The sequence below is a fragment of the Chenopodium album genome, chromosome 4 (genome assembly GCF_948465745.1).
Source record: "Chenopodium album chromosome 4, dcCheAlbu1.1, whole genome shotgun sequence".
Taxonomy (NCBI): Eukaryota; Viridiplantae; Streptophyta; class Magnoliopsida; order Caryophyllales; family Amaranthaceae; genus Chenopodium; species Chenopodium album.
The window spans coordinates 14,488,497-14,499,197 of record NC_137837.1 but is presented as its reverse complement, the minus strand read 5'-3'; positions in this window follow the sequence as shown (position 1 = coordinate 14,499,197).

Here is a 10,701-nt window from a genome sequence, read left to right as displayed (position 1 = left end):
GCGGGACACTTGGGCGGCTGTGCAGCCGGACTCGGACTATCAGACTTGGAAATCCAAGTTTAATGAAGCCAGCAAAGCATTCGACGCTCGCCTTCTTGACGAGGCTGAGAAGGAAGCTAGGGCTGCTGCTGAGGCCGAGGAAATCTCTGGGTCCGACTCTTTTGGGGAGTCGTCCTCTGGTGGAGAGGAGGAAGATCAGGTGGAGGAACGAGAGAAAAATGATGAAGAGCAGCCGAAGGGCAACAGGCTGGCTGCCAATGAAGAGACTCTCCCCTGATCACTTAAGCTTTTTATTTTTTCTGCGGCCGAATGGCCATGTACTTGCTTTTCCGGCCTGCGTGCCGAGTATTGATGTTTCTTTACCGACCGAGGGGTCAGGTACTTTGACAATTTCTCTGGCTTTGCCAGAAAACAATCTTAACCAGTCGTCTGATGGTGATTGGTCTTTTTAATTTTAAATCATTCGGCCATTTGGCTGAAGTTATTCATATTGTTGTCATTTGCATTTTTGAATTTTTCATTGCATGTTTTTGGCCAAGTATTATAACCTGTATACCATGCGAATGTTCTGGCCCCTGGACGGATGTCGAGTGGTTTTGGTTTATTGGATTGATTGACTTAGAAATTATTGATACTTAGAAGAGTATTCATGGTTTCTAAGTCAATCAATCACTATGGTGATTGCCCCAAACCACTCGGCAGACGTCCATCCTGAATTGGCAACTTAAAGTTTTCATTCGGCCATTGGCTCAAACAAAACTCAAATTTCCAACTTAGCAAATTTTGCTAGGGGAAAACTTCCGCCTGTTTTGCCCCGTGAGCTAAAAACGGGCGCATCCGGCCATAGGCCTCTTTGAGATAAGATAAGTTTATAACTTAGCAAATGGTCTTTAAAAAGAATTGTCCGCCTGTCTTGCCCCAAAAGCAAAGAACAGGAGTCATCCGGTCAAAAGCCTCATTAGGTGCTTAAGTAATTAACTTGTATATTAACAAGAATGTTCCGCCTGCTTTGCCCCTGGGCAAAGACAGGCGCATCCGGCTTAATGCCTCTTTAGCCTCTACTTGTGAAACAGTGACCATTTTCGAGTTGTGCTAGAACAGTTAGAAAATTCAGGCCTTTTAAATTTCACTTTCGATCAAAACAAATGACTGCGAATGCTGCCTTAGCATTCGGTAGGGCCGCTTGTTATATTTGTAGAGAAATGTGCCACCCAAATGGGAGAAGCTTCTCCTCGACGAATTCGCCTGAATGGACGTCGCCGGTTATCTGACTCATTTGGAGCAGACGGTCATACTCATGTTGGAGCAGACTGTGACCATTCGGTCTCTTTTTGTTTATTACTATCCGGCCATGGGCCTCATCATGATTTTATCTGGCCTTAGGCCTCTTAAATGGTTGGGTAAATATTCGTTAAGTGTCGATATTAACTTAACGAATTTCGTAGGAACGACTGTTCTAAAGCAATCGGCTCCTTCAGAAGGATTGGGGCGTCTGCTGTTGGGACAGACACTTTCCAAACGCATTGGCCGTCTGTATTTTGTACAGGCGACACTAAGAAACTTAAATAAAAAGACAAGTTGGGAAATGAAGGCATATTCTCATTAACAAAACTTGAGATAACAAAATTGAGGTCTTTACATTCGTACTTAGAAGTAGTACTTTTTCAAGTTGTCTACATTCCAAGTTCTAGGCAGCTGCCTGCCGTCTGGGTCTTCCAGGCGGTAGGTGCCGTCTCTTACTTCCTCATAGATTCGGTAGGGGCCTTCCCAATTTGGGGTTAGCTTTCCCTGCTCATTCGCCCTACCGACTGCCTCCATTTTCCATAGCACAAAGTCCCTCACTTTGAGAGGGCGCTTGTGTACTCTTTTGTTGTAATCGCGAGTCATTCTCAGACGGTATATCTCATGATGCAAGGCAGCATTTCCCCTGCGCTCTGGAAGTGAGTCCAATGCTAGGCGCATGGCCTCCCAGTTCGCCTCTTCATCATACAGCATGATTCGAATAGTCGGCTCATAGTGCTCAATGGGCAGAACAGCTTATGCTCCATACACCATAAGGAATGGGGTTTCTCCAGTTGCCTCTTTATCAGTCGTTCTGATGGACCAGAGGACGTGTGGTAATTCATCCGCCCGAAGGCCACCAGCCCGTTCAATTTTCTTCTTAATCCCGTCTGAGATTAACTTGTTGAAGGCTTCGACCTGGTCGTTTGCTTGAGGCCGGCCGACTGATGCAAAGAAGCTTGAGACCCCCTGGTCTCCCAACCAAGTCTTGAGTTGAGGCGTCTCAAATTGAGGACCATTGTCAAAAACCATAGACATGGGCACCCCGAAACGAGTGATTATGTTCCTCCAGATGAAGGAAATGACATCTTTTGTCTTAATGTTTTTGACTGCCTCCGCCTCTACCCACTTGGTAAAGTAATACACAGCCACCAGTATATAGCGCTTGCCCCCTGGTGCAGCTGTATATGGCCCCAGAATGTCCATGCCCCATTTGGCAAAAGGTATTGGGCTGTGGATGGTCGTCAGGTCTGTAGCTGGACGATGGATGAGCTTGCCAAATTTTTGGCACTTGTCACATTTTTTTACCATTTCCATTGCATCCGACTCCAGAGTTGGCCAGAAGTAAAGCCGCCTGGCCTTGGCAGCGAGGGATCTGCCGCCTATATGGGAGGCGCAGAACCCCGAATGCAACTCTTCGAGGACTTCCTTACCCTTCTCAGGGGTAACACACTTCAACAGGGGTTTTAGAAAACCAGCCCTGAAGAGTTCTCCTTGTCGCAACTCGAAGTTAGCCGCTCGTTTTTCCAGAACAGCCGCCTCCTATGGTGAGTCAGGGAGCGTGCCGTCTGCAAGATAGGCCCGGATGCTGTCCATCCAGGTTGAGCTTCGGTCAAGAATTCCAATGGGGTCTTCCTCAGATATACTTCTTCTTTCTATGACCTCCCAGAAAACTGACCGAGGCGCTTCACAGGAGGCGGATGATGCCAGCTTGGACAGAGCATCCGCCTGATTGTTTGAAGACCTGAGCACTTGACTTAGATTGAATTCTTCAAGTGTCCCAACTTCATCCTTGACCGCCTGCAAGTATTTAATCATGGTCGGATGAGTGGCCTCGTACGTCCTATTGACTTGGAGTACGACCAGTTGTGAATCCGAGCAGGCGTCAATTTTCTTTGCCCCTGCTGCCTTACAGTACCGAATGCCAGCAAGCAGAGCTTCATACTCGGCCTCATTGTTAGAGACCTGGAATTTGAACCGTAGTGCATACTCGTATTTGTCTCCTTCAGGAGACTAACAGATAATTCCTGCACCACAACAGTTCGCAGTGGAGCTCCCGTCCACATACACTTTCCAAACCTGACTAGTATCATCCAGAGCAACCGGTCTTGTCATTTCCACAATAAAGTCGGCGAATGCTTGCCCCTTTATTGCTTTCCTTGGTTCGTAAGTGATTTCTAATCCTTGCATTTCAATCGCCCATTTGAGCATTCGTCCAGAAGACTCCAAGGTTGTGAGTGGCCGTTTGATCGGTTGGTCAGTATAGACTTCTACCGCATGCGCCAAGAAGTAGGGTTTAAGCTTCTTGATGGCCATGTAAAGGGCAAGGCCGAATTTCTCAACCATGGGGTACCGAAGCTCCGCATTTCTCAGAACATGGCTAATGAAATACACCGGGAGCTGGATGCCGTCTCTTTCAGCTAAGAGAACGGCACTGAGGGCATGATCAGAGACGGCTAAGTACATGAAGAGCTTCTCTTTGGGCAAAGGGCTGACAAGCCTCGGCAAAGAGTGCAGATGAGTTTTCAGCTTTTGAAAGGCCGCCTCTGCATCATCCCCCCATTCAAAGTTTGTCTTCTTTTTGATTGCCTGGAAAAAGTAGAGGCACTTGTCGCCTGACCGACTGAGGAATCTCCCCAAGTCCGCCAGACAACCTGTTAGTTTTTGCACTTCCTTCACAGTACGGGGCGACTGCATGTCGATTACCGCCTGTATTTTCTCAGGGTTGGCCTCTATTCCCCTTTGGTCAATCAAAAATCTGAGAAACTTCCCATACTCAACACCAAAGACACACTTTTTTGGGTTTAGCATGACCTTGTGCCGCCTGAGTGTGGCGAATGTTTCTCGGAGATCAGCAAGATGATCCGCCTGTTGTTTGGATTTGACTATCATGTCATCAATGTACGCCTCTACATTCCTTCCGATTTTATTAATGAAGACCGTGTTAATCATTCGTCGGAAAGTAGCAGGCGCATTCTTCAAACCAAACGACATCACCGTATAACAGAACAACCCCTGATCAGTGACGAATGCCGTCTTTTCTTGATCTTTTTTCCACAGGGGGATATGATGGAAACCTGAATAGGCGTCCATAAAACTCATCAAGGCATGTCCGGCTGTTGAGTCGACCAGACTGTCGATCTTAGGCAATGGATAGCTATCCTTTGGACATGCCTTGTTGAGGTCTGTGTAGTCAACACACATCCGCCAAGTTCCATTCGGTTTTTTTACTAACACAACGTTAGCTACCCAGTTAGGGAAATTGCACGGCCGAATGAACTTGGCATCTAATAGCTTTTTTACTTCGGCAGCTGCCGCCTGACTTCTTTCTTCACCGTGGTTTCTTTTCTTTTGCCGGATGGGCTTCTTTTTAGGATCCACGGCGAGTTTGTGGACAGCGAGATCCGGGCTGATGCCTGGCATCTCCTCCACTTCAAAGGCAAAGATGTCTTTGAATTCCCTCAGCAGTTAGTGAAGGCTTTCACCTAGCTTTGCAAATGCAACCGTCCCCACCTTAACAGTCCGCTCTGGACGGCTGTCGTTCAGAGGGATACCAATGTGTTCACCAGTAGGCTGAGGACGGAGGTCATCCGACCGTTCCCCGGTCAGTGATTGCTATTGTTTTTCTTTTTTGACCACCACCAGCTGATCAGTCTTTCTTTTCTTTTCGGCTGGTGGGGCCGACTGTTCTTCCTCGACATCGTCGAGGTCGATTGTTTGCTTGCCCCGACCAGATGCTACGGCCGCGGGCTTGACGTCCGAGAGGTATCACTCTCGAGCCGTCTTTTGGTCCCCATTAAGGGAGCCGACTGTTCCATCATCCTTCTCATACTTGAGTAGCATGAGAGCAGGGATGATGACGGCCTTACACTCGTTAAGAGTGGGACGGCCAAAGATGAGGTTGTAAGCTGTGAGCTCTTCAACCACTAGGAAACGGATGGTCATGTGCCGACCGTCTCCCCTGCTTTCCAGGCGGACAGGTAGGTCAATTCGTCCGACTGGGTGCACAAGTCCTCCCCCAAACCCAACAAGGGTGTGGGAGACCTCCATCATGCTATCCGGTTTGTACTTGAGATTGGATAAGCATTTAAGGTTGATGAGGTCAGAGGAGCTTCCTGTGTCAATCAGAATTCGGCCAACCAACTGGTTGGCGACCTTGCACTCAATGACAACAGGGTCATCATGCGGCCGACGGACTTTGCCTCTGTCCTGCTCGGTGATGACAACTTTAGGGAAGGTGGATGTGCCTGCCGCATCCCCTTCCTCAACAGAGTTGACCATCTTTCTCAGATGGTCCTTGGTGCCCCGAATGGTCGGGCCACCACCGGCAAATCCGCCTGCTATGGTGTATACCGGATCTTCATCAGTTTCGGCACTCACAGCAGGCTGGGGAGTCTTTTTCTTGGACTGCCCCCGATTTGCCTTTGAAGTCACTTTGGACTTCACATAGGACTTCAGCTGTCCTTTGGCAGCCAGACGGTCGAGCTCCCGCTTGAGACTAAAGCAGTCCTTCGTGTCATGGCCAACATCCTCATGGAAATGGCAATGCTTGTTTTTGTTCCGATTTTCGGCGGAACCTTTCATAGGAGTCGGCTTTTCAAGAGTCAGCCGATCCTTAATTTCCAAGAGGATGGAGCAGCAGTCCTTGTGGAATTCGTACCTTGGGACGTACGGTTTCCACTCCTTTTTCTTCTTTTGGGCCGGTTGATCAGAGTTATCAATGGCCCAGACTTGCTTTTTCTTTTTGCTCTCTTCTGGCTTAGGAACCGGCTGAGCAGGCCGACTCTCTTTCTGCCGGTCGGACTTCTTATGGTCCGACTGCTTATTGGAGGAGCAGAGTTCGGTCGCCTGTATATAGGCTTCCGCCTCTCGCAAGGCTCCTTGTAGAGTAAAGATTTGTTTGCGGACGAGTTCGTAATTAAAAGTAGACCCGTCCTTCAGACCCTTAAAGAAGTCTGTGAAAGCGACCTCATCAGATAGCCCATGAATCTGGATTCGGACCAGATTGAACCGCCTGACGTAGGAACGCAAGCCTTCTCTATCTCCTTTTTGTACATTGCCCAAGTCAAGGCTTGTCTTTTTGGCATGGATGTTCATAGAGAAGTTTGAAGCAAACAAGAACGCAAGCGTCTTGAAGCTGTTTATGCAACCAGCCGACAGATTGCCAAACCACTGATGGGCTATGCCCTTCAGGGTGGCTGGAAAGCAACGACACCATGCGGCATCATCCAACCCCTGTAAATACATGAGGTGGGTGTATGCTAGCAGGTGGTCTTCTGGGTTGGAGGTCCCGTCATAGGCTCCAACCAGAACGTTTTTAACTTTAGCCGGCTGTACGGCTTCAGTTATTTCCCTAGAGAAAGCAGAGGGTTGATCTCCAAGGTGTTGCAGCCTAAGCTGCCAGTCCATCGGCTGATAGCCGTATGCCGCCTGTCCTCCAAAGAGGGCAGGTTGCATGTAAGGTAAAACTGGCGCCTGGTACAATGGTTGTGCCATGTACTGGGCCGACTGAATCATATGAGGACCACACTGAACCCGTTGGCTGCTTGCTGGAGTCTCATGTTCATACTGGGAACACTCTTTTATCTGTGGAATTAACATTTTTTGCAGGTATCGGCGTATACAGAATGATTTAGGATCGCAGAACGTCTTAAATCATTCTCCGTCCCTATCGACTACTTTGACTATCGTTTTCGAAACTAACGTTTGTACAAACTCAGTCAAAGTGGGGGCTTCTGTAGACACCTAAAAATGTCTCCCCAAAACCAAACCCGATGATGAACAACCTTTCACCGCCATTATTGGTCGGGTTGAGTATTTAATTTTTGGAGTGCTTAAATCCATATTTCCATTTCATAAACCAACCCAATTCTTAGCCCATTTCCCCAAACCATAACTCATTTTCCTCTTTTTGTGCCTTTAAACCCAAAATAATTCATTTCGTGTCCTTTAAAATCAATCATTTCGTGTCCTTTTTATAAAAACGTTTATTCCAGTTTATTTTGGTCCATAATCAGGGTCTAATGATTGAATATTTGGATGGGGCTTTAAAATATCTTTCCAACTATATATTATAAGCCCAAATCCGAGTTATAACGAATAAGTTATGGCCAAAATATTAAACTAGCCCAAACCGAACCTAAGCCCACCTTACCTACGACCCAATGATCATGTGGAGGGTCCAAATTATTTAATCCCATTCCTAAAACAATTAGGATTAATTGGAAGCTTCTATAAGTTTCTAAAAGATCTTAATTATCCTTTTTGAAAAGATAAGATTAAATAGTTTGAAATTGAATAAAACTCCTTTTTTTGAAAATCCTATTTATATCCGAATTGAAAGACGTTCAAAGATAGACAGATATTATTTTCGTGTATTATAGTTTTTATCCAAATTTTATATGGTTGGATAGCCCTTGAAATTATCTTTCCAATGATATATTATAATATCAATTCCGAGCTATAACGGAAAAGATATGAATAAAATGTCAAACTCTATCCAAAACTGAAACCGTCTCATTATTTCGGCTATATCTTTTGTTATACAAAATATTTTAATCTTATTTCAATTGGGTTAGAAAGTAGACTTCAAGAGCTTTCCAACCATATCTTATTCATCTTATTTCGATTTATGGTTCAAAAGATATGATAAAAACAAAAACCGCAAAAACTGCTGTCTATCGCAAGCGTTTTATCCAATTCGAATTCTTATCTTTTCTTGATTCGACCCCTCTTTTCCCCTTATAAATAGAGGTCATATCTCCCCTTTTTTATTCATCAACAAGCTTGATCATCAAATCCTTCTCTCTTTCTCTCTTTACACCAAAAATCATTCTCTTCTCTCTCTCACATATTCTAAGCCTTAAACCTATATTTCTAATTCTATCATTTCTTCCTTAAGCACTCCAAGGAGTTCATACAATACCCAAAGTTCTATACTTAAACCAAGGCGTGAAAGGTATAATTGACTGAGGGTTTGGACCAAATCAACTCTACTTTAATTTAATTTCCATTTACTTTATATTTTTATTGAAGTTACTAACAGTTTATTCATGATGTAGCAATTTAAAGGAACGCGCGGAATGTGAGTAATTAATTAATTTAATTACTCTTATTTTATTTTTAATATTGCTAGTATCATGATTAGGGTTGTTATTATTATTATTTGATTTGGCTAACACTATTATTGTTAAATTGCTTCCAATATTAATGTTTATTCTATTGTATTTTTTATGATCACCATATTGCATGTTAAAGGGAATATGTAATTGAAAATCACGCCTAATAAGATAATTTGGACAACCGGTTTAGGTTCCTTTTAATCTTGTTGTTTAATCAAGTGATCACAATATTTTAGAATTATATGTTGCATTAATATTCAACCAATTTAGCTTAATAATAGTTTGGAGCAAATTGAATATTTTGTTTGTATGCCTTTGAGATCGCAGGAATCACTTTTCACTATAAGAATCGAGTAGAGGCCAATGCGGGCGAATGTGACTCCATGACTCACTTCGTACCATCATCCCCGATCCTCCTTTCGTGGTTCCGAACCATATGGAGTTAGTAATCTCATGGATTATGAATGGGGTGTAACCTTCACGGGTCAATCGTTGTTGCCTATCGTTGTCCCTTATCGTGGTTGCCTTTTTATGATCCGTGGACGGTTTACAAGTTCCTTAAAAACTTGTTGGCGACTCCCTACTTTATTTGTCCCTAATCGTTGTCCCTAATCGTAATGTCAATTCCCACTTCCTATGAGTGCCAAGCATATTCACAACATGCTTTTAACGTAGGCGCACTTCGAACGACGCCTACACGTTCGGTAATAAAACGTGCGGAAGTAAAGTTTATCTGCTCGGATTCCAAGCTCAGGTAAAGTGCTGTGTGTTCCTTGAAAACGACAGCTCTGTGGTAAGTGACGTGTTGTCTCGTATTGCGTGTATATTCTCTGTCTCGTCATAAATGTAAGAATGTCCCTATTTATAGGGTCCTTTTGGAAAGTGTGCCCCTCCTAGGATCTGGTGACCTAGGAATTAGGTCACGCCATTTTGCGGCGCCTCGGGATTTGGGCCTTTGAAGGCCGCCATCCCAGGGGCAATGCCTGAGTGACACGTGTCACTGAGCCCAAAAGGCCTTTGGGCATCTTTTGGGTTTTACGTGTCGCCATCTGAATAGTCCATGCTGGATCATCAGTCTGCGTAGGATAGAAGAGTGTCCGCCTTCCACGTGTCATCATTCCATAGGTCCAAATGGCACCTCTTTGGAGGACACGTGGCGCTTTCTGATTGGGCCACCTGGCCGGGTATAAAATACCCAAATCACCTCTCACATCCCTTTCCCTTCCCTCTTTTTCTTTCTCCACTCTTTCCCTTCACTATTACTATCCATATAACGTGAAACTAAGGGTCTGTTCTCATACGTTGAAATTCAGTTCAGTTCAGTTTAGCTCAGCTCAGCTCAGCTCAGTTCAGTTCAGTTCAACTCCTAATTTCCTTCTCTTATAAAATATTCAGTCCAGTTCAGCTCAGTTCAGTTCTGTTCAGTTCAGCTAAGTTCAGTCAATGAGAGCAGGCCCTAATACTGTCATTTTCTTTCTTTTTTTTATTCATTTATATCTTTCTTATACTTGGTCCATCCTCTAAAAGCCTTTAAAAATCATAAGTTGCACTTTCTCCTTCTCTTCCCTATACTCTCTATCTCTCTCAGCTTTTCTCTACCTCCTCCTTTTTCCGGCCTCCCTATCTATCTTTCTTTCCCAACCCATCTCTCTCTTTATCTCTCTCACTCTATTTCTTTCTCTTCTAGCCTTTCTATACCTTTCTCTAGCTCTCTTTTTCACTTACTCTTTTTTTTCCTAGTCCATCTCCCTCTCTATATCTCTATCTTACTCTTTTTTCTCCCAATCCTTCTCTCTCTATCTCTTACTCTCTTTTTCTCCCAGTCCTTCTTGCTCTTCCAAATATTGTATGTATTTGTTTCCCTGACCCTAACAACCACTTTGTTTTCAAGGACATTAACTCTCTCCTCTACAACGACTTGACTAATTTTTTTTCAAATCCAACCACCAAAGGCCCTATGTTTTCCACCGGGTCAGAGTTAAGAATAGATAGAAATATTCAACTTAACAATTTTGTGAAAGAACACCAATAATGTGGTGAAAAGGAAATTTTGTTGATTCTTAGAAAATTTCAAATTGCAACCAAATCTATGAAATCTTAAAGTGTGAGAAAATTATTGAAAAGAGGGGAAATGAAATTTACATAGAATTAACACAGGGATTCGTACTATTAACCCGGATTTCGAAAAAAATAGAGCAATTTATAATTGTTTAGCTTTCAAATCGAATAGGCTTTTTGTTTATATAGAAGAGAAGACGTTATAAGGATCAAGATGTGATTGAGAGAAATCAAAAGTAGA